The sequence below is a fragment of the Sciurus vulgaris genome, assembly GCF_902686455.1.
Source record: "Sciurus vulgaris genome assembly, chromosome: 2".
NCBI lineage: Eukaryota > Metazoa > Chordata > Mammalia > Rodentia > Sciuridae > Sciurus > Sciurus vulgaris.
Genome location: NC_136462.1, coordinates 37,020,524 through 37,044,815, shown reverse-complemented (window position 1 = coordinate 37,044,815; position 24,292 = coordinate 37,020,524).

The window sequence follows — 24,292 nt, the reverse complement described above, 5'->3', positions numbered from 1 at the left end:
ATGACTTACAATCTGAAATTCACAATCTGATTTTCATCTGGGAGTATCTGAATTTGGCCTACCAATGAATACAAATCAACATTTTTACAACAATAGGACTTCTGTCCTTTCTTTTTTTTCTTTTCTGTTTTATTTGCCAAAATGTGCCTCCTTTCTTTGTCTTGCTTCTTAACAGGGGATACCAGATCCCTAGATTACCAAACTAGCTAAGCTGTGACCTCATTGTTTAGCCAGATATTGTAGCCTTTCCAGACTATCTTAAAGATGCAATATTGAGGGATATAGGGTTGTAGCTCATTGGAAAGTATTGGATTCGATCCTCAGCCCTATGTAAAAATAAATAAATAAATAAAATAAAGGTATTGTGTCCATCTATAAATAAAGATGGAATGTTGGTAATTCACACAGTATCTAAATATATGCAGCATCACTGTGGTTGCATGACAAGGGCCTGGGACTGAGCTCTTCATTTGGCCTTAGAGTATATATTTCTCTGTCTACTGCCAAGTCTCTCCATTAGGTGTTCCATATCTATTGATTTGAGCTTCTGCCTTTGTTGCTCTATCCAAAGCCACCAATGTTGTCTTGTTGACAAAACCTCATTTCTGTATCTTCATTGAAGCATCTGCCACAACTCAATACATTTTTCATTTTTCAAATTCTCCCTTCTCTTGGGAGAAGGGACTATTCTTTCAGTTTTCCTTGACTTTAGTGGTATGGCTGTCAAACTTAGCAAATAAAACTATAGGGCATTCATTTAAATTGAATTTCAGATAAGTATGCATGGAACATATTTATACTAAACATTATTTGTTGTTTATCTGAAATTCAAATTTAACTGGGTGTTCTATATTTTGTCTGGCAATCCTAGTTGGTGATGATAGACCTCTGCCTCTTTTCCTTCAGTCTTTGGACTTTGTTCCTATTATTTCCTTTATCCTCGTTGTCCTTCTCTGAATTTATCTTTTCTACCAGGCTCAACCATATCACTTTAGATCACCTTTCTTTAAACCTATTCAGCAGTTTTATATGCTTCCTTGTCACATATATCTCCTCTATCGTCTTAAATTATTATTTGGACCTTTCATGTATTTATTATTTGTTGCTTACACTTGGTTTTAAATTCCTTGAGGTCAGAATTCTTTGATTCTCAAAGCCTGTAGTATAGCTTTCATGGTTGGGCTGTTGACAAATGTATGAAATTCTCAGTCCTTGTTTTCTACTCACCTATATAATCTCTTACATTTTTAGACAATGCTGCTTGGAAATTCTAGGACTACATTTCTTTAGTCCATTCACTCTCTAACTCTTCCAGATGTCACACCTCTTCCCCCTTCTCACTCTTGGCTCATGACCTTGCTTCCCACATTGCTGAGAAAATAGCAATCAGAAAAAAAAATCCCATGAGTTCTCACTTGTATAACAAACAACCTACCAGTGTCTGCACTCATATATTCTGACTTCCCTCCTGTGACAGTGAATCTCCTTGCTCTTTTCTCAGGCTAGCCCTTCCTTGTCGTTCATAGACTCTCCCTCACTGACCCAAGGACATTACCATAGCAATTCTCCCTTCTATCCCCTACATAATTTTCTTCTTTCTAGAAAGTGTTAGCAATAACATGAGTATTTCCCTGTTTAATAAGTAAACAAACCTTCCTTTCCCTTGACATCAAATTACCCTGCAGCTACTACACTATTTTTCTGCCCACTTTGCAGAAAAAAAAAATTCCTCCAAAGGGTTTGTACTGTACCTCCCTTCACTTTCCCTTGAATCCACTGCCATCAGGATTTTGTCCCACCTGCACCTTAACTGCTTTTGTGAAGGCTACTTATTCATCACCTCCAAAGTGCCACACTAAACAACAACTTAGTGCTGGCCTAACTCCACCAGTCAGCAGCATGTGAACTGAGTTAATTGCTTTAACAATTGTTCCTCTCTTCCGTGTAATAAGTTTTGAAGCATTTTTGAAATAGCATCTTCCCTCAGCTTCTACATCATCACTACTTTCACAGTTCTGGAGGTCAGAAATCTGAAATCAAAGTGTCAGCAGGACCATATTTCTTCTGAAGGTTCTAGGGAAGGACCTTCCTTGCCTCTTTCTAGCCTCTGGTGTTTTGTTCACAACCCTTGGCACTCCTTGACTTGTAAATGCGTCACTCCAGTCCCTGCCTCCATCATTACATGGCATTCTCCCAATGTGTCAGTGTGTTTATATCCAAATTACCTCTTTTTCGAAGGACACAAGATATTGGATGAGGCACACTTGAATCCAGTATGACTTCTTCATAATTTGATTACATCTGCAAAGATCCTATTTCCAAATAAGGTCACTTTGACAAGTTGCAGGGGTTAAGATTTAAACCTCTTTTGGGTGGGGCAGGGGGACACAATTCAACACATGACATAAAGGATCTGGAAACATCTCCCAGAGAGTAGTAAGTCAGAAGAGGAAGTTAACACTGTTGGAAGGTTTGCATGTCCAAAACAGTCCAGCTGTGCATGGATCAGACACATGCCAGAGTTTCCCTTACAAATGAAAACACATAGAAGGGTAATCAACCCAAAGGCAAGAAATTGTCATCCTGGCGGAAAAGGGTTTGGCAAAATGCCATTGTTTCTCTAAGAGGCAGATTGATTCATAAAGTAATCAACCTTAATCAGCATTATATAATCTTGCTAAAGGACACGCAATGAAAACCGTGATGCGAGCCGGGCAGTACTCAGGGAAGAATCTTGCCCTACATTGTTATGCAGCGCTGCTGCGCAGCTGGCACACCTTTCTGCACGCACTGCCTCTAGCACCTCTCCCGCCCGGCAACTAACCCAGTTTAGTCAGACCTTCCAATGGAAAGGGAGGTTCTATATTTAGACAGTGTTCCCAGCCTGAGGATGAACTGTACTGGCTGCAGTGTCACACCTTTACATCGCTCTCTTCCTACTCTTTCTGTTTGGGGAACCAGTCCTTCTCTAGGTGTTTTATAGCTAGAGAGACCCCAGAAGCTCATCTGGTTCAACTCCTTTTTGCAGCATCTAAGTGCAAACTTTAGAACCTGGGTTTGAATTGTAATCCCAACACTTTGGTTCCTTAACCTCCCTGTGCCTCATTTTTTCTGATCTGTAAAATGCAGACAACAGTAGTATTTACCTCAAAGGGTTATCGGAAAGATAAATAGATGCAATGTGTAGCACTTCAAGCAGAGCTTGACACTTGGTAAATTTAAAAGAAATTTCAATCATTACTGTTGTCTATTGTCATTATTTCAGATGAGCACACTAAGACTCAGAGACAAGATGTGAGCTGCCCAGGTTAACCAGCAATTTAGTACACACTCAGACCTGAAATTGATCCGTTGGGTCACTACCCTTTTATCTGGTCCACAGTTAGCACACTTAGAGTAGCTCCTTTGAGATGGATAAGAAAGGTAGGAGTCATGCATCACCAGCTCCATCGCTCTGGCTTTAATTTGTTTCCCAGACTGACTAATTGTCACTGTGAAAGTTGGAAGATGGTCCTAAGGGGATGAGATAATAACAGTAACAGCAAGTTAGATTGGAGGGGTGTGAGATTAAAGGCAGGAAAACCACTTAGTGGCCATTACAGTAGTCCAACTGATAAATAATTAGATGAGAAGGGAAAAAAGAATGAGGAAATTAAGTTTATTAAAAAAATCATAATAAACTAAGGTGGTTTATTACCAGCACAAATGCAAGGCAAGCAATAAAAATGTAAGTGCCTTCTGACAAAAACATGAAGGAAGACTCTGGGCCTGTGACTGGTTTGGTGAAAGTAGGTGATCACTTTGGCCAGTTAGAAGTTAGGAGGAAGGAAGAACAGCTGAGTTCCCTTGGTGGAATCAGACCAGCTTTCAGCAACTGTTTTAATCACATGAGGAATGTGAGAGGGAAACTAGGAGGATGTACCCCTTCCTTCTGCATCTATATAAGAGGGTGATAGCAAATGAGCATTGACAAGCCCAAGAAAGCACCTCCATCTACATAGTGCAGGACAGACTTGTGAGGCACCAAAAAGCAGGGTACCTTAGCAAAGGAACTGATAGATTTTACTCATAAAAAGGAAGAAAACTAATATTTAAGATGATCTCTGTGCTCAAGGCATGTTGGTTCAGCAAATCAAGTTCTTGGGCCTCACACTAGACCACAAATGGAAATGGGAGGTGCCCCCACTTTATAGAGAGGAAGAAGTATTAATAGAAACTGGGAAGCTACTGGACATGAGGATGAAGGGAAACGAAGCCTTGAGGATGACACCCCAATTTCTGATGAGAGCTCTAGGGGATAAAGCTACTTCCTCACATTTGGAATTAACAAAAAGTACTTCCACATTCACTTATTTCACTAAAATATGTGAAGACTGGTCATCACAGTAGTGGGATGCGGGTATAGCTCTGTGGTGCAATGCTTGCCTAGCATGTGCAACGCCTGGGTACCCAGCACTGAAAACAATTTTTTTTCAAAGAATTTAATCCCCAACATTTGTTTATCAAATCTTTCTTATTTAACTTTCAAAACATTCCTACTTTGGTAGATTTATTTTTACCTTTACAGATACAGGAATTGAGATCCTGAGACATCACAGAACTCTGGCTTTCTGACACCACATAATGAGCAGTTTCAAGTCTATCGGGGTCACGGCAGTTGATGTTTTGGGACAGGAAAACCAAATATAGTAGTAATTAAGAAAGCTGTACCCAGAGGAACTCTGGTCTAGAGTTCAAATAGGACCTGTGGTTTCAAAACGCCACATTCATTGCCTAGTGTGCCCAAATCCCTGGGTTCCATCCTCAGACGCACACACACACACACACACATACATACATACACAAACAATGCCACATCCATTTGGCAGTACAAGGAGAAATCTTACCTTCATTCTTTTCACAGTTTGTATAGGTTCTATGCTCTTAGAATGTATATGGAATTAACCTAAGTTGTCTATAAACAGATGAATGGATAAAGAATATGTGATACAGCTACAGAATGGAATACTATTCAGCCTTTAAAAAGGAGGAAATTCTGTCATATGTGACAACATGAATGAATCTGGAGCATATTGTGAAATAGCCAAACATAGGATGACAAATGACTGCATGATCTCATGTAGAATTTTAAAAAGTCACAACTATAGAAGTAGTGAGTAGAAAGAGGCTGTGAGAAAGGGAAAAAGGGAAAAGATGATCAAAGGACACAAACTATCAATTCGACAGGAGGAGTAAGTTCTCAAGATCTACCACAAACTATCAATTAGACAGGAGGAATAAGTTTTCAAGATCTACCACGCAGCATAATGACCATAGTTAATAATAATGTATCATATATTTCAGTACTATTAGAGAAATATTTTAAATGTTCCCACCACCAAAGATTTAAGTATGTGAGGTGATACATAAGTTCATTAACTTGACATAATCATTCCACAATATATTAAATCATCATATTAAACCCTATAAATGTTTAAGATTATTTTTCAATTAATAGTAAAAAAAATTAGAAAAATATATTGTGGACCTTTGAAAAATTCTAAAATGAATTCATTCCTTCATTCACAAATAATTTTTAGTACATGATATTGTCAGGCTGGCCCTGTCCTAAAAGCTGAGGATAAAGCCAAAGACAGCACAGACAAGGTCACATATCTTTGGTGCTTAGAGGAAGAGACAGACCATAAACAAGTAAACTAATAAGATATTTTCAGACGGCAGTTAAGTGCTACAAAGAAGGTAAGTCTGGGGCAATTGGCATAGGGAAAGTGATAGGGTTTTCAGTGCCTGAGGAGGATGGGTCAGAGAACCACATCATCGACAGGATAGATGTGGGGAAAGTCAGCATTGCTAAAATCCAGGCAAAGCTCTTTCCAGGCAAAGAAAAGAGCAGATGTGTGACCCTGAGGTTGAACCAAGTAAGAGACTGAGAAGGACAGCAGGAGCTGAAGCTGGAGAAAAGGGCCAGGTCCAGTCTTTGTAGCCTCCATATGCTAAGAGGTTTAGATTTTATTCTGAATTCAAAGGAAAACCAGTATAGCATTTTAGGCAGAAGAGTGATTTGTTTTATTTGTTTTTAAAAGATCTCTTTAGTTGCAGCACGGAGAATGAATTGCAGGGCAGCACGAATGACAGCCAGAGAACACTTGGAAGAGCATTCTATAGCCTAGAATGAGACAGGATAATGGCTTGGGCTAGAATGAGAGCAGTAGAAATTGGAAGACGTGGACAGATAGGGCATAGCTCATATTATGGACGAGAGCTAAAGGCCAAGATGTGGAGAGTGGCAGAAAAAAGGCACTCAAGTATAATTCAAAGAGCTAATTTTTCTTGTCCAAATTGGTGAGGGATACCTTTAAGCCTAGTAAATGGATACGGTAAATCAAAGCAATCAAAGCAGTATACAGATTTAGGAAAGATTCAGGCTTTGGCAATAAGCCTAAATTTAAGTTCTGGTTTCTTCAATAATAGTTAGGCAATTTTTGGCAAATTTTCCTACATCTCTGAATATGTATTTCCTCATTTATAGAACAATGATGATAGTGCCTGTCTCCTAGCATTGTTACAAGGAAATTCATGTAAAATGCTTAACATAAATAGTAGTATATAGTAACTGTTCAATAAATGACTACTATTTATTAGATTGTCATTATTATTTTCATTAAAAATTACTTACAAAGAAACAAGCTGTTACTCTTATTCTTCACAAGCTCAGCTTCTCATTATCACATGCTTAATTACACCATTCATACCAGATCTGAAAGTAGTATCTCTATGAGTTGAGTCTACAAAACAAAGGCAACTGATCACCTGCTCTCTGTGTGTTCACTTCATGTTAACGAGACACAAGGCTTCCAAGAGACATCTGGTAAGTAGGACATTTTCACAGACCACCCAAACCAGCCCTTCTCAAGCCAACTAGCATTTTCTTGACTATACTTGGCACATTCATAAGCACAACTCAAGTGTTTATACTACATAATAAAGTGTGGTTATTCATGAATGAAGCAATAGAGTTGTATTAGTCATCTGCTAGACCTGCATCTTTAAAATATATATATTTAACTATGACCTATATATAGTAAGAAATACACCATGACCCAATATACACTGTGTAAGAGAAACAAACCACCATGAAACAGTATTTATTCTTACTATGCATGGTACACTAAATTGTTCTTGTTCCTGTCCCCACTGCTGACCACCACCACCACTAGCATTTTTTCAAATTCTGGTTTACAACCTACTAAATTGATTTCATAACCTACTAATGAGTCACAACTCACAGTTTGAAAAACTATGCTTCAGGGTCATAGATGATGGTTTTATAGCTCTGAGTCTGTATTTATTTCTCTAAGTCTCCTTTCTCAGAAAGTTTCTGTATCTCTAGCCTCTCCCTGTGTGGTTTGCTATGATTCGCATGTATGTGAACTCTCCACATCTGTATAAGGCACTCATTGCTTGTAATTTTTCAAAGGATGCTTTTAACTCAAGTGTTAGCCCATCTGTTAAGACCTATTTATTGCTTCCTAAGAGAAAAAAAATAAATAAATAAAAGCAAATTAGGAATTCCAAGCTCACACTAACCAGAGTTTTGTTTTTTGTTTTTTTTTCCCCCCCTTTTGTAAAAGCCTTCCATCTGTCTGCCCTCTTTTGGACACAATTCAAATAAGAGCATACATCTCACCAAATCAAATGTGGGTGCTGTCAAAAAGCTGCCAAGCTATCATGCCATTTGCTTTATTTTTAAGGAGAATTAAAATCACATTTAAAATAATTAGTTGTTTTGTTGCCTTTTCATCCATTACAGAAACATGGACTTCAGCATTCCAGGAGTAGTCTTGAGGTTCGAGGTTCTCTGAGATAAACCATGTAAACTTTCTGTTAGAGCAAAGATTAGTAGTGAAAAAAAAAAAAAAAACACCACTGCTAGAACGGAGAGGGAACCAAGAGTTCTATCTCTGAACTCCATTAGATCAGGAACCCCAGGGTATGGGCAATTACTCCATCTGGCTTGCTTTTCTCTTTCCTGCAGAGCTTCACCCCATGTCCCACATAGTTGGCTCAATACTTAGATTCGATTCCACTGGCAAGTCACTTAATCTTTGACTAGGTCTCTTTCTTGACCTAACTTTGAGATATAAAATTCTAATTATCCACTTACTCTTCCAAAGATTGGAGAATAATTAGGAATTAAGAGTCGTAGATAATGGGCTGGGGTTGTGGTTCAGTGGTAGAGCGCTTGCCTGACATGTGTGAGGCCCTGGGTTCCCTTCTCAGCACCACATAAAAATAAACAAATAAAATAAAAGATCCACTGACAACTAAGAAATATTTTTTTTAAAAAAAAGAGTCATAGATAAGAAGATAAAGGGACCAAATAGTTACTGCTCAGTCATCAGATGACAGAGCCTACAGTTTCTTGGAGAACCCTTCCTCCCTGACTAAAATAGGGCCTCAAGGTTTCAGGTCTGTAGCCACACCACAACCAAGGATGCCACAGCCTTAAAAACCTGCAGAGATAGCAGGTGCTATGCAATAGTTCAGATCAAAGACTGAAGTCAAGTAGACCCTTATCTTAAAATTCTGGCTCTACCACTTAGACTGTGTGACCTCGAACAAATTGCATCATGTCTCTAAATCTCAGTTTCCTCATTAGGATATTTGGGTTAAATGAGAATAAATCACATACAGCACTAAGTATACCCAATAGCAAAAAAGAAGCCCACAAATAGCAGATGCTATTATTGTTGTTATGAAGGAAATTACTGAAGTATCTCATAGAGGCAGTGCAATCAAAATGTGGAGAAGACTGTAAAAATGGAGAAATGAGATGTGCTTAAGATAAATATGATGCTAAAATCAAATGCTTAGATTTGAAAAGCAATGACACAATACAAAATAAGAGATTGATGAAACTGAAGAAGTAAAGCTGGAAAATTATTTTAAATGGGGTATTCAGGAAGAACTGCTTTCCTGAATCAGTATAACGTCTTAGTGGTTGGGTCCTGTTTAATCATGCAAATATCTTGTTATCTAATCATAGGTGCTTATTAAAGCAGAAGCTTATTTTTCAATTTCCCTTCACATCATTTTCATCTTGTCACTTTTTCATTCTGTAGAGTCCTCTTCAAGAAAGCTAATTTTTGTTTACTCAAAATATGCTTATGAACTCTGTCACATCTCCTCCACTAATCCCTTACTTGTGATGTTAAATGACTTTCTGTGGTCCTAGTCAATATGCCCCTTGACTAGTACTTGACTTTTCTATGTGTAATATCTGAAATAAAAATAATTAACAGGAGGGGATAGTGAATCTTTAAGTTTAAAGATCTTGGTAGACTGAAAATAACTTGTAATATTTTTGGTTGGGTTTTTAACAGCATTTAGGATAAACTATTTATCTGGCCTGCTCATTTCACAAATAGGAATCTTGTTTCCAGTTTTCAGTTCAGCTCAGTGAATCTCTTAATGACATTGAACAGGATTCTTTTAAATTCAGGATTTCTAAAATTCATCTTCTAAATACCTTGGAAGAATATCTTTCCAGCTCAAATCAATCCACTTCTAGGATGTATGTATTTATGGAAAAAAAGGGAATATATTTAGCTGTACTTTCCAAGTGATTTTCTTTAGTACTTCAGAAATTCTTTATCTTCATTTCTGATTGATCAACATTTGGCAGTGGTTCTCAAGACCCAAGTTATTTAATGACCAATAAACAAAATGTGCCAAGGAAACAGTGATTTAAAGAAATGTTGCTAACTAATGAAATTTGGTCATAAAGTATTAATATTTTATAATAATTTATAATTTTAATTATTCCTTACCTGTTAATGGCAGTGAAAGTATCCACCTTGAGTGTTGTGAGAATTCCTGGCAGAAAGTGTGCACTTCATCAAGTCTGGCTTTTATAATCAGTTTCTAATAGAAATGAAGAGGCTGAAGAAGCTGAATCATAAGTAAACCTGGAAAATTATTTTTTTAATTCATTCTAATTAGTTATACATGACAGTAGAATGCACTTTCACACTTCAAACATAAATGGAATATAACTTCTAATTCTTCTGGTTGTACATGATGTAGAATCACACCAGTCGTGAAGTCATACATGCAGATAGGGAAATAATGTCTGATTCATTCTACTATCCTTCCTAACCCTATCCCCGCACCCCTCCCTTCACTCCCCTCTACATGATGTAGAATCACACCAGTCGTGAAGTCATACATGCAGATAGGGAAATAATGTCTGATTCATTCTACTATCCTTCCTATCCCTATCCCCGCACCCCTCCCTTCACTCCCCTCTGCCAGAAAATTATTTTTAAGTGGACTATTCAGGAAGAACTGCTTTCATGAATGTCTCTATGGTGCTGTCATTCAGACTAAACAGTCAACTGCTGCCTTTCCACTGGGGGTGTGTGTGTGTGTGTGTGTGTGTGTGTGTGTGTGTGTGTGTGTGCATGTGTGGCCCTTTAGAGCAAATCCTGAAAACTTAGATTTCTGTTTCTTTGGAGAATTTTCTGCCATGCTTATTTCCTGCTGTGTCATTTAATAAGTAAGTAACCTTGTTTGATTTCCTCAAATATTATCTGAGGGACTGAGGTTGTGGCTCAGCGGTAAAGCACTTGCTAGCATGTGTGAGGCACTGGGTTCGATTCTCAGCACCACATATTAAAAAATGAATAAAATAAAGCTTTGTCAACATCTAAAAACTATATTTAAAAAATATTATCTGAGTCTAAGTCTGATCTTCTATTAGAGGCTAGTACTGACATTAGTTAATGTGATGGTCAAGCAAGATTAAAATGAGGTAATACAGGGTTAGCATCTTAAGTATTTATTTAATACTTTTATTTCCTACAAGATGACACCTAAATTCACTTTTAGTTTTTTTTAATATTTCATGTATTCAACTCAAGAAAGATACCAACACAGTTCATTAAAACTATACAATTTTATCTACAGTTACGAAACATAAAGTGCTCTTAAAACTGAAAGGTTTTCATAACTCATTTGTCCACAAACATGACTGGGATGATATTTATAGTCCTTACACATTTCACATATATTTGATTACAGATTTTACCACAGATCCAGCTGGCATTGTGTGTAATATACATAGATTGTGTATTTCCCTTTTAGTGGCCTGTCAATATTGTAATCCAGCATCATATCTGGAAATCCTGAGATTTGTCTGTCATCAGTTCCTTTCCTACAGAGAGTTCAACACAGTACCTCACCTAAGGCAACCTTCCCCATACAACCAATTAGTTCTTGTTAGATGTTTCTGCCTTGCAACTCTTCCTGCAATCTGGGTTCTAACCAATTGACTTCCCAAAGGTAAAAATGGAAATGAGAAAAGAACCAAAATTAAATTAGTAAACTTGACTAAACTTGACTAAACTTGACTTGACTAAACTTGACTTGAAGTAGCTAAATATTAGCTACTTCAGAATAAAAGTTCAATTTTAAGAATCTGTTGAGATTATTATCAAAAAGAAAATTAGATAGGTAATATGTGGGGATTCAAATGTGAGATTTAAGATCCTCTATCCTGATCTGTTGATTTACATGTTTTTATGCCAAAAATCATACCATCTTTATGAGTCTAGCTTTATAATGTCTTAAAACTAGATACTGTAAATTCTCCAACTTTGTTTTTATTTTCAAAATTGATTTGTCTATACTAAATCTTATGACTTGCCTATATCTACCAGGATTCTGCTAGGATTTTTACATCTTAACTGCCGGGGTCCAGCCCCAGCAGGGGTCGTAGTGATCACAGGTGATGGAGTAGGCGTCGGCGAGTTGGAGAACAAAGCTACACAAACTCAAGGAATGGATGCTAAGTTCTAAATTTTATTTTTCCCAGCCAACTTTTTATACATTAAAAGGTAGGCAGTTACACATGTTTTTTCAGAACAGGAAAAAGTCACAAGGAGAAAAACAAAAATATTTTGTATGATCATTACTAGACTAGACAATGAAATATTCTAAGTATTCTAGTAATTGTTTACTTATGATAACCTATAACTAAACAATAAGACATATTAATATTTACTGATCATAAAGGTTAAAGCAAGTTCAGTAGGGTTGAATAAACGTCAGTCGTGTGACTCCTGCTGTAGTTAATAAATGCTAGACATTTTAAGCTAACAGATATATGATATCATCTTATACTGTGTGAACTTAACATTGAGGAACACTTTATTTCTTCTGTTCCTGTTATTCCTTCCTGATGGGGTTGGAGTTATTTGCCTATGTGTTTCAGGGCATCTGAGAGTAGTCAACAGGGGATCGGCAGCTAGAATCTGTTTTTGTATTTTCTCATAGCAATCTTGGTTACTCAGAGTTTCATAGCAAATGAGTAAATCTGAAATCACTGCTCCATAAGAAGTCTGGTTTTTATGTTCTAACCCTGGTTCTGTTAAGACTCCTATTTTCAGGGAAAACACATAAAACATTAATAGTAAACCTACACATATTAAGCAAGCAAGGAAGGAAAGCCCACAACCCAAATCCCCAATGAGATGAGACTTTGCAAACACCTTTATTACTCAGCGGAATCCTTGTCAAGCACTGAGGGGAATTGCAGGTGGCCTAACACTTAACAATACTGATCATGTAATTCAAGAAGACAGAATATCTATTTATTTAGGTTGTCTTTAATTTCTTGCAGTAATGTTTTATAGTTGTTGGTGTACGGATCTAGTACATATTTTGCTAAATGTATTTCTAAATATTACACATTTTTGATGCTATTATAAATATTATTTTAAAATTTATTTCCTAATTGTTCATTGCAAGTATAGGTGATTGTATTATTCATTTATTATTATGTTCAAAAAAGTCTCTGCAAACGAATTAGCAGATACAGAACTATCATTGCTCCTAGGGAAAATACAGGATTATATTCCTGCAGGTCACATTTTAATCATCTGATCAATACACAATCTTGTTTTTTATGTATTTCTGTTTAAAGGTGCTTTATTTAAGGAAATGGGTGTGTAGCTCAGTGGTAAAGTGCTTGCCTAGTATGTGTGAGGCACTGGGTTTGAGCTTCAGTATCACATAAAAATAAATAAAATGAAGTACTGTGTCCATCTCTAACTAAAAAAAATTTTAAAAAGTGCTTTATTTAATAAATGTTGTTGGTTCATTAACATTAAACTCACAGATAATGGTACTATAATTCCTACTTGTAAAAAGTTTATCTGACAGATATTTTCTTTTTAAAGCACATCATAGCTTTCTTGCTCTAGAGAACACTAGACAGTATTCAGCAATATGATTTAAGGCCATTTTAAATAGCAAAGTCACCAGCAGAAAGCACAAAAATGCAAAAAAAAAAAAAAGTAACATTAAAATAGACTACAAAAAGGAGTCTTGTTTGCTGCACATGAACTAAAATAAGAAGACAAAGTCTCACCTTTTTCATCCTCAGCAGGCAATGCAAGGTTCAGATGACTTAAATTTTCCCCTGCTCTATGCATATCCACAAATTACTATAACAGTGCCATAAGTATAGATTTGGGGTTTACAGATAAATTTTAGCAAGTAAGTAAATTCACACATACAGAATTTCTGAATAATGAGAACTGATTGTATATAGAAATACAAATGATTTTTCAAATATACAGTTGACACTAACCTTGTATTCTGTGATCTTGCTATTTTCTTACAAGTTTTTGTAGCCATTTAGAAATGCTTTAGGATTTTCCACATAGATGATCCTGTACTCTGCAAAATTTACTATACTCTGATTTCCTGTATGCTTCTACTATCAATTACTGAGAGAGAAATGTTGAAATTTCGAACTATAATCATGGATTTTTCCTTCTTATTGCAGTTCTCTCAGTTTCTGCATCATGCATTTTGAATCTCTATTATTTTACATATGCATATCTAGAATTATGTCCTCTTCATTAACTGATCAGTTGATCATTGTCCCTAGTAACAGTCCTTGCTCTGAAATTTATTTTCTCTGGTATTAATATATTCACTTCACCCTTTAAAAAATAGTATTTTCGGGGTTATATTTTTATCTGTTCTTATTTTTAAGTTATCTGTTTTCAGAGTTCAGCATGTTGCTAATGAACAGCATATAGTTGGGACTTTCTTTTTAAACTAATCTGATAATCTCTTCCTTTTAGTTGGACAGTTTAAATCCTTTACATTTAATATGAATGTTGATGTGGTTAGCTTTATATATCTATGAACTTATCATTTTTTTCCTGCCCCATCTCTTCTTTGTCCATTCTCTTCTTTGTCCTTTTTTATCTTCCCTTCTTTTGTACTTTTTAAATATTTTTCTACGATTCTATTTTTATGTTCATCATGGGTTTATACCTCTTTGTCTAGGATTTGTCAAAAGATAATGAGACCACCACTCCATATCTCCAAAAAAAAAAAATAATAATAGAAAGGAAGAGCCATGCTGATCAGGCATAGTATCTGAGCAGAAGAGAAAATTGATTTTATATTTGTTTGAGGGAGGTGTGGAGTTCAGGCACTGATAGACTTTGAGAGGTATAAGTAGATTGATATCTGTGAAAGTGTGGTTATTCAGGTGAAACTATCATTGATTAGCTGGCACTCAGTGGCATGTTTATGGGCATTAATCCATCCTGAATTGACTGACTTTAGCACTGAGAGGCTGACATTGATTGGTTGGCTTGAAAAAGCATGTTCACTGAGGTGAGTTATTGATTGATTAAACAGCTATAATATTGGTTTTGGTGGTTATGTTATCATGGTTAAAACCTTTTCCTAAGTTTATAGAAACTTTTTGAAACTTCTCATGTTTAAAATATATCTCTATAATTTATCATCTCTACCTTCAAATAAAATTATGCCATGACTTATAGCATAAGAATCTTATTACAGTATACTTCTATTTCTCCCCTGTCCACTGTGCTATTGTAGTGCTATATTTTATTTCTGTATGTTATTAATCACAAAATATATTGTTCTTATTTTAAAGTTTTTAATGATAAAAAGTCATATATTTATGCATATAGTTGCATGTCCATTCTTTTTCATTCTTCACATAGAATATTTCCATCTACCTTATGCCATCTATCATTTTTCTTTTGCTTAAAGAATTTTGTTTTACATTTCTTGCCACATAGTCTGCTAGTGATGAGTTTGTTTTGGTTTTGTGTTTATGAAGATGCAACTCACTTTATTTTTTGAAGGATGTTTTTGTTGGGTATAAAATCCTAGATATTTAGATTTTATTCCCCTTCCATGTTATAAAGATATTATTCCCTTGTCTTCTGGTTTTCGTGGTTTTTATCAAAAAGTACATTGTCATTCATAAATTTCTCCCTCTTCATGTAGTGTGTTTTTTGAGTCTGGTTGCCTTAAGATTTTTGTTTCCATCTCTAGACATGAGCAGTACCTGGTGTGCCTTTCTTCTGTTTCATGTGCTTGGGATCTATTAAACTTCTTGGATCTGAATGAGGTCCTGGGTTCTTCACATTTGGAAAAACACTTTTATTAATATTTCTGGAAATATGTATCCCTTCTTTTTGTTTTCTTCTTCTGGAGACCCAATTATATGTACATTATACCACCTGACAGCTACATGAATCACTGATTTTCTTGCTACTTACATTTTTTTCTCTGTATGTTTCATTTTGGATGTTTTATGTTGTGAGGGCTTCACATTCACTTACATTTGTTCTGCAAAATTCTAATTGCCCATTAGTACCATTTGACTTATTTTTCATTTCTGACTTTGTATTTTTCATTTATAGAAGTTCATTTGGGGTCTTTGTTATATCTTTCCTTTATCTCATCATTTTTATGCCTTCCTATTTTTTCTCAAACATATGGGGATGGTGTTTTAATGTCTTTGTCAGATAATTCCATCATCTCTGTTGTTTCAGGATATGCTTCTATCCTGACTATGGTTCATATTTTTCTGCTTCTTCGGATGCCTTGAAACTCTTTCTGAATGTGGAACATTTTTAATTTTATGTTGTTGGGTGCTAGATTTGTCATATTCCTTTAACTATCATTAAGCTTTGTTCTGGGACATGATTAAAGTATTGAAATCAGTTGGATCACTTCAGGCTTTGCTCTTATGTTTTGTTAGTATGGATTCCAAGTAATTTTTAATCTAGTGTTAATTTGGCCCCAACGTTAAGTTAATACTTCTCTGAGGATTCTACTTTATGCCTTACATAAAAGAAGGTCTTACAGTTGGACTCAGAACACCAACTACTCCCAGGTCTATATAATCTATGTACTTCTTTCCAGGGTTCTTTCTAAGACCTCAGATAATTTTCTCACATGGATAAGCAGATAATTACTCAGTCAAAGATTCAAAGTTTCACTTTGCAGATAACTGATGATCTCTGCATCCCCACCCGTGTGTGTGTGTGTGTGTGTGTGTGTGTGTGTGTGTGTAGCTCTTGCCTCTCCTATATTTTGCCCTAGAAATTCTAGCCCTCTAACAATTACATATTTTCAACTCAGCATAGCTCTTAGTCTTACTTTGGATCCATTTCCCCATGCTTTGGTCTGAAAGCTCACTAGGTAATGAACAGTTAGAATTGTAGGATTCATCTCACTTGTTTTTCTCATCTCAGGAATTACAGACCTGTGTCATCTGTTGTCCAAAGCCTGAAACCTACTGTATCTGGTTTTATAGTTGTTTCCAGAACCCTGGAAATAAGTACATAGATTATATAGGCCTAGGAATATTTGGTGTTCTGAGTCCAACTGTAAGACCTTCTTTTATGTAAAGGCATAAAGTAGAATCCTCAGAGAAGTATTAACAGTGGGGCCAAATTAACCCTAGATTAAAAAGAGTGAGTGAATATGTGCCTTATTACATCATCATGGCCAGGACTTCCCTGAGGGGCTCCTTTTTCCCATTTTTAAAATTGTTTCATTATAGTTGTACATAATGGTGAGATTTGTTGTTACATATTCATACATGCACATAATATAACAATATGATTTGGCCAATATCTTTCCCCAGTATTTCCTGAGGGGTTCCTTTCAATTAAAGATATGTTCTGAGACAAATGAAAGGGCTAATTTAAAGTGTTATATACATACAATAGAATACCATTCAATCTTAAAAAAAAAAAAGAAGGAAAACTATCCACTAGCAACAAGTGGATGAAGCAGAAGATAAACACTATATGACACCACTTACATGAGAAATTAAAAATAGTCAAATTCATAGAAGCAGAGAGTAGAATAGTAGCTACCAGGAGCCAAGGAGAGGGGGAATTGAGAAGATATTAGCCAAAGAGTACAAAGTTTCAGTTATATAAGATGAATAAGTCCTAGAAATCTTTTATACATTGTAGTACCTATAGTAATAATACTGCATTAAATGCTTAAAATTTTGCTAAAAGGGTAGATCTGACATTGAGTGTTCTTATCACAAAATAATGATAATAATAACAATAAATAAACAGGGCAGGTGGAAACTATTGGAGGTGATGGATATGTTCTTGTATAGATTGTGGTGATGGTATCACAAGGACATATCTCCAAACTCATGAAGTAGTGTAGATGAAACATGTATAACTTTTTATATATCAATCATACTTACATAATAAATAATTATACATAAAAAGTGCCTTTTAAAAAACAAAAATAGTTAAACCATTTTTTAAAGTCAAGTGTTTTGTTTTGTTTTATTCTGTTCTCTCAGACCTAGGTTAATGTTTGATAATGCATAGTAGTTAAGTGCGTAGATGCTGAAATCTGAATGCCTCAGTCATGCTTCCACCATTTACAAGATGTGTGAGACTGGTCTATGTTCTTATTCCCTCTTTTCCACTGTTTTCTCATCTATAAAATGAGTGATAATAAAACTATTTTATAGGGTTGGTGCAGACATTAAGTGAGCCATAGTATAGAGAACCATATTCTCTATTGCTACATAACAAAATATTCCAAAAGTTAGTGGCATAAAAGGAGAGCCATTTATGTAGCTCACAAGTTGGGCTGGGTTTCTCTAGGCAATTCTTTATTGGTCTCAACCCAGCTTACTTACACACCTCCAATAGTGACTGATCAACTAGTTCATTCTCCTTCTGGAGTAGTGCTCATTGTTGGCTGATTAGTGGGGCTAAGTGGACTGTTTGTCCCTCATTTTCCCACGGTTATCCTGGGCTTGAGCACATGAATGTTCAGGGTTCTAAGCACAACAACAATGCAAGTGCATTACTCAAGCACTTTTGAAGCCTACCAGCTTCACACTTGCTAATTTCTCATTTACCAGTGCAAGTCATATGACCTAGCCCAGAGTCAGGGTAGGAGAGCACCATCGGTTGTATGGATATGGGTGAGAAGACAGATTTGTACACATTTTTGCAATCTACCATAAACATTTAGTAAAACTCTTAAAATTTAATTTTTTTTCTTTATTTTATTGTAATATATCAACAAGCATGTAATTGTTACTATTTACAAGTAAAAGGCAAAAATAAGAATCATGTAGCTGAGGAGTTGACTGTTAATGCTGTTTCATTAGTATACTGTTATAACTTAAATAAATGTACTGTCTTGATCCAACTCTTTCACTCTGCTTCAGTGTGCTAGTTACAACTTCAGGAGACACCTCTTGCCTCTGGTTCTACAATCACATTCTGCTGCAAAATTCCTTCTCTGCACTCTTCAGTAGGAACACTTGTATAAATCACTCAGGATGCTGGCAAGAAAAGAGCTACTTCTGGGTTGAGTGCTTTTTGAAAAAATCTTCCCTACTACCAAGAAGTCATTTATATGTTAATTCCTGGGGGTTAAAATCCACAGTACCCCTTTTGCTGCAGCAGCTATGGGAGAGCCTTTTCTGCAGCATCACAGAGGGATTACTGCTTAAGCATTTTATGCACACTTATATGCGGGCATTCTTGTCAACAGAAATACTGTTTATTGCTCTTGTATATTCAGGTCCTAACAGCCCTGACTCCTTGGATATGTTACTCTCCCAACACCAAATGTCACATTTATTGTCCCAGTGAAGTACTGCCTAAACCTTCCAGGATCAAGCACTTATTTGCAAATCATTGCTCAATCATTCTCTAGTCCTACATTCCCAAACTTGATTCAATCATAAATAGTGCCTGAATATCCCACAAGTCTTCATTGAAGCTCAGTAACCTCCAAGTCACCTATTTCTATATGGCAGCATAATTTATTGAGATACTAATTTTACATTGTTCTTGCTGCTGTAGGAGAACACAAGAAATGAAGGGGAAATTTTTCTCATCCTACCTTTCTTCCAAGAAGAATAACCATGACCCTGTGACCAGTCTTCTTTGGTTTGTGGAAATTATTGCAGTAGCTTCTTTGTTTTGCAGAAGAGACTCTGAATGTAATACCCCTTCCACTACCCCCTACCTCATCCCTAGATCTTTGGGAAGAAGTTGATGCTTGGAAAATAATGAATTAATGTCCTAAATGAAAGAGAGAGAAAGAAAGAGAGAGGTATTCCCATAGAGTAGGAGGCATATGGAGGTTTGGAGGAGATATGTTTCAGATATAGAAGAAGACTTGGACCCCATTCCCATGCAGTAACCTGGGATAGTAAGACCTCTAATGTAGCAACACATGGATAGCAGGCCTTTGGAGCTGTAGCCAAATTTGCTACATAGGAGTTTTCTTATTTAAATGGACCAGGTAGCATTTGAGTAGTAATTATTATAGACCTGAGGCCCTTTCTCTAAGTTTCCTACATTGTATAAACCCTGGTAGGGGATAAGCCCATTTCCCTCTTCCTTGTCCCATATGCCTGCAATTACATTTTCTGCTAGTCCTAGCATGATAGAGCCAGAAAATAAGAACATGTATTATCTTTCTCGCATCCTAGCCAAAATGTAAAATTATACTAATATCCTTATAAAAAATAAAATCTTCATCAACAAGTTCCTATGAGCTGGCCTTCTGAACTATTTTCCATCCTTGCAGTTTTTAGTTTCAAGCTAGTCATCAATCCCAGGAGTGACAGAAGATACACAATAGTAGCCAAGAGTTGGTGGGAGTCTAATATGTCTATGCTGAAATCTCCTCTAGATCTGGTACACAATAGCTCTCTAACTGGCACCAGTAGGCCTGTTAGCAGGTGTGAGAAAAAGAAGATTCAAATCCTACCATGGCCAAAAAAGCAATTACACAGAAATGTTGCTGTAGGACTTAACATTAAAAACTCTCCATCAGTTCTAGTTGGCTCTATCTACTAATCCAAAGGCAATTTCCTCCCAAACTTTAAGCATTATAGATTCCCTCTTTCCCCTTGAACCTGAAAATCCAGCTGTGTTCTCTCGCCTCTGACATCAGCATTACTGGCTTTGATACAGTCAACCATCTGGTTGATGAGGCACAAGGCAGAATGGAATCTAGTTCACTGTTCCCTGATGTTTCCACATGAACATTTCAAAACTCACTGGCATCAACATGGATAGTAAGCTGTGTCTCAGACTTAGGAGGAATTATCATGTTAAGTGACTTTAGGCCATAATTTCTGATGACCATCATAGACATTTTCAGGTTGAGATTGAGGTGCCTTTTCTTCTAATATCTTGGAACTTTGGGGGTTATTTTCAGTCAGGTGATCTCTCCAAGAAGTTCACCAGCTAACATGAAATCTTCAGTACATGTAGCAGAATTCTAGAATATTGAGGAGTTAGCATTTTTAGTTATCCCATTGTTTCATGTATGAAATGTATCTATTCATTTGCTCTTTGAATTCATATTTCTAAATCTGCTTTTTTTTTTCTACCCCTTTTCAACACCATGTCTGTAAGGAGAAATGTTTTACCAATCAGCATTAACCATTTTCTTTGTCTTCCACCCGCAGCCTCACTCCTCCAGCTTTTCTGTCATTTCTGACTTTGGGAATTATAAAGGGAAAAGACAATAATGAAGAGGGAGAGAGAGAGAGAGGCAGAGGAAGAGAGAGAGAGAGAGGGACGGGGGGGTGGGGGAGAGAGAAAGAGAGAGAGGGGGGAGAGAGAGCGAGAGAGAGAAGGGCAGAGGGAGAGAGAGAGAGGGAGAGAGAGGAGAGGGAGGGAATAGGAGTAAGTGTAAGAAGGGAAATGTGATGGTGGAAACAGATTTCGTAATTAGAGAATCTAAATTTAGTCTTTGTTCTGCTTCATCTGAACAAGTGATCTTTGTGTAATATTATTTGCACACTGTGTCTCAGATTCCTAATTTATAAAATGGGGAAAATAATTAGTAAAGGATGTAAGGGTTGGTCTGTAAAAACTAGAAAACCCTTAAAGGCGTTATTTATTTAAGGAAAATTTAGAAAAATATTTTGAACTTCATGTCACACCCCAAGTAAAGATAATAAAATTAAAGTGGCTAAAGAAAACAGCAATTTCTCCTCATTTTCCCCATGAGTGCTAAAGTAGGAACAATACTGAATTGGCTTAATGCTTTCATTATGGAGATGAACTCTCTGAGTAGGTTTTCCCTGGCAGAATGAGTCCCCCCCCACTCCAGATATTTAGGATTTACAAAACAGCATCAGATTTTCTATTCATTTACCTGCTTGTGTTCCCTGGACTGTCCAGTTGCCCTTCCCTAGTTCTACTTTGAAACTGAAACATAAAAAAGAAAGAGCCATCCATGGCTCTGCTTAATGCAACAATGCAAACCTATTTCATTCTTGCTTTGTATTCAGGACACACGCACTCCTCCTCCTCCTGTAGTATTTGCTGATATACTTTGCACTCCAGCTGCTGCAATATTTAAATCAGTGATTCAGTACACAGACCACACGATGTGCCACTACACTCCAACAAGCAAGGTCTGTCTCTCCATGGGGACAGAGGATCTAAGCATCTGTCATTCTCTTTCCGTCGCTTATAATTAACCACACACCCCTTTACACACATAAATATTTATGTGCAAAAATAAAACTCCCTGGTGCTTTAAGCCAATCTCTCTTCTTCTCAGTGAGCTTTGAAAGTTTCCAAAATGAATTTTTTACTTAATTCAAGACTATTTGGTGTGAAGAACTTATAACATATAATTACATTCCCAGAAAACAATTTTAAACCTCAGACTTAGAAGTATGATGCATGCATACTTCTAGAATGTAAACTCCATGAAGGAGATATCTTTGTCTGTTTCACTAATATATCCCAAGTGTTTAAAGCAGTCCCTGGCATGTAGTATAAGCCCAATGAATATTTTTTGAATGTTGAATGATTGAATGCACAGGAACCCCCAACTACAAAACATGATTTTGTTGCTTAGAATGAAAAATTTAAGACTAGGATCCCTCTCTCCTTCAGTGCTGGGGATCATACTCAGGGTCTTACACATGCTAGGCAAAGTTTACGCCATTGAGTTATACTCCCAGCCACAAGACTGGAATTTCTAGTCAAACATTGAAGAACCTGAAAATATTTTTTTTATATTGAGAATAAGGCCAAGTGAGAAATAATCATGAGACATGACATCCACTCATTTACTTATTTATTCATTCAGAAAATCATTACTATTGCTAAGCCTTATCTCATTAGTAATAAAGCAGTTATAAAAAATAACTTAGTAATTGTCATATCTCTCAAGGAACTCTGATTTGTGTGTTACTTTCAAAATATAGTCTCCTATCAGTATTTGAGGTAGATTCCCAGTTCTCATTCCAAGCTTACTAAATCAGAGTCACTGAGGACCATCCTTGAACCTGGGTTTTCAACTTGTCAGCCAGACAACACTTACTAACATTTGAGAATCTGATCTAGCAGAACTCAAGCTAATTGACTGTTTCTCAGGAATTATGTGGTCTCTGTTACCATTCAGGTAATATTTGCATTGTCATACCCACATATCCCTTAGTGAATGGATAGAACGCAATAGCATTAAATAATGTGATCAGCTGGGCCTAGTGGCACACACCTGTAATCCCAGTGACTCAGAAGGCTGAGGCAGAAGGATCCCAAATTCAAAGCCAGCCTCAGCAATTTAGCAAGGCCCTAAACAACTTAGTGAGACCCTGTTTCAAAATAAAAAAGATAAAGGGCTAAGAATGTAACTCAGTGGTTAAACACTTCTGGGTTCAGTCCTCAGTACCAAATAAACAAACAACATGATCATTTTCAATTAGCTGTTCAGTATTCTATTCATTGGAGCCTTCTTTTAAACTAATCCTTACTGGGACTAGTGATTTGACCTGAAGAATTAAAAAAGACACATATAGCACATACTTGTAGACTTTGAGGAACAGGCCTAGACCAAATTTCCTATATGTTCTCTAAGTTTCTAAACTTCTGCAAATAGTATTTGAAACCTGCCTCAGGCCTCATCAGTTTCAAATATTCCAGTTTCTCCATTAACCTGTCCTGCTCAGCACAAACTCCAAAATTGACTGACACCTGCACACCTTCTTGCAAAGACTAATTAGGTCCTCCGTGCCCAAGATGTAGTCAGAATCAACTACCATCTGACTCAGAATGGTGCTGCCTAACATTCTGAATGTTTAGCTTTAATTACGTGTTTGTGTATTCTAATGCAATTTTCTATGGACTACTGACATAGCACATCTTTGAACAACTTTGCTGATCCCCTGTGGATTGCAAGATCTATTTTTCTGTTGTTCTTCTCCATTTGAATATCTCCTTGGGCCTGATTTAGGCAGGAAGAACCTTTTGAATCTTTTGTTTTTCTAATGCCTTGTTCACGTCTTCTTCTTCTTTTTTTTTTTTTTTTTAATTTATACATTGTTCAACACTGTAATTTCTACTGATTCATGAATCTTGTCCTTTATCACTACTGGCACTTTTAATAACCCTTCTCTCAATTTTAGCATTCCTATCAATTATCCTCTAATTTCTCACCAGTTCTTTTTAAAATTATTTGTAAATTTTAATATTTAATTATTCTCATTGTTATATGCCTTGGAATCATGTTGTTTACCAGTTCTCTAAGAGTTAGTACAAATTGAGTTTCTCACATAGTAATATTGGTTATTATTTATATATTATGCTTTCATTCTCTGTGGAAAAGACATTAAATTTAATGCCAGCCAGAAAAATAAAAATACTTTGAGAATTGCAAGCATTGGCCACTGAACTAGATACACACACCTCCTTGAAATTTTTGGGGGAAAACAGTGTAATAATGATATGAGAAAGTGCCTTTTAATGTCTTAATGTTAAACTGTGCATATTTATCATTAATCAAAACAATTTTTTCAACTTAAAGTGATGGTACTTAATGTTCTGTTAATTATGCAAGAAGTTAATCAATTTGTCCCTTAAATGGATGATCAACTGATTAAGGGAAGCTAATCATCAGTTATGAA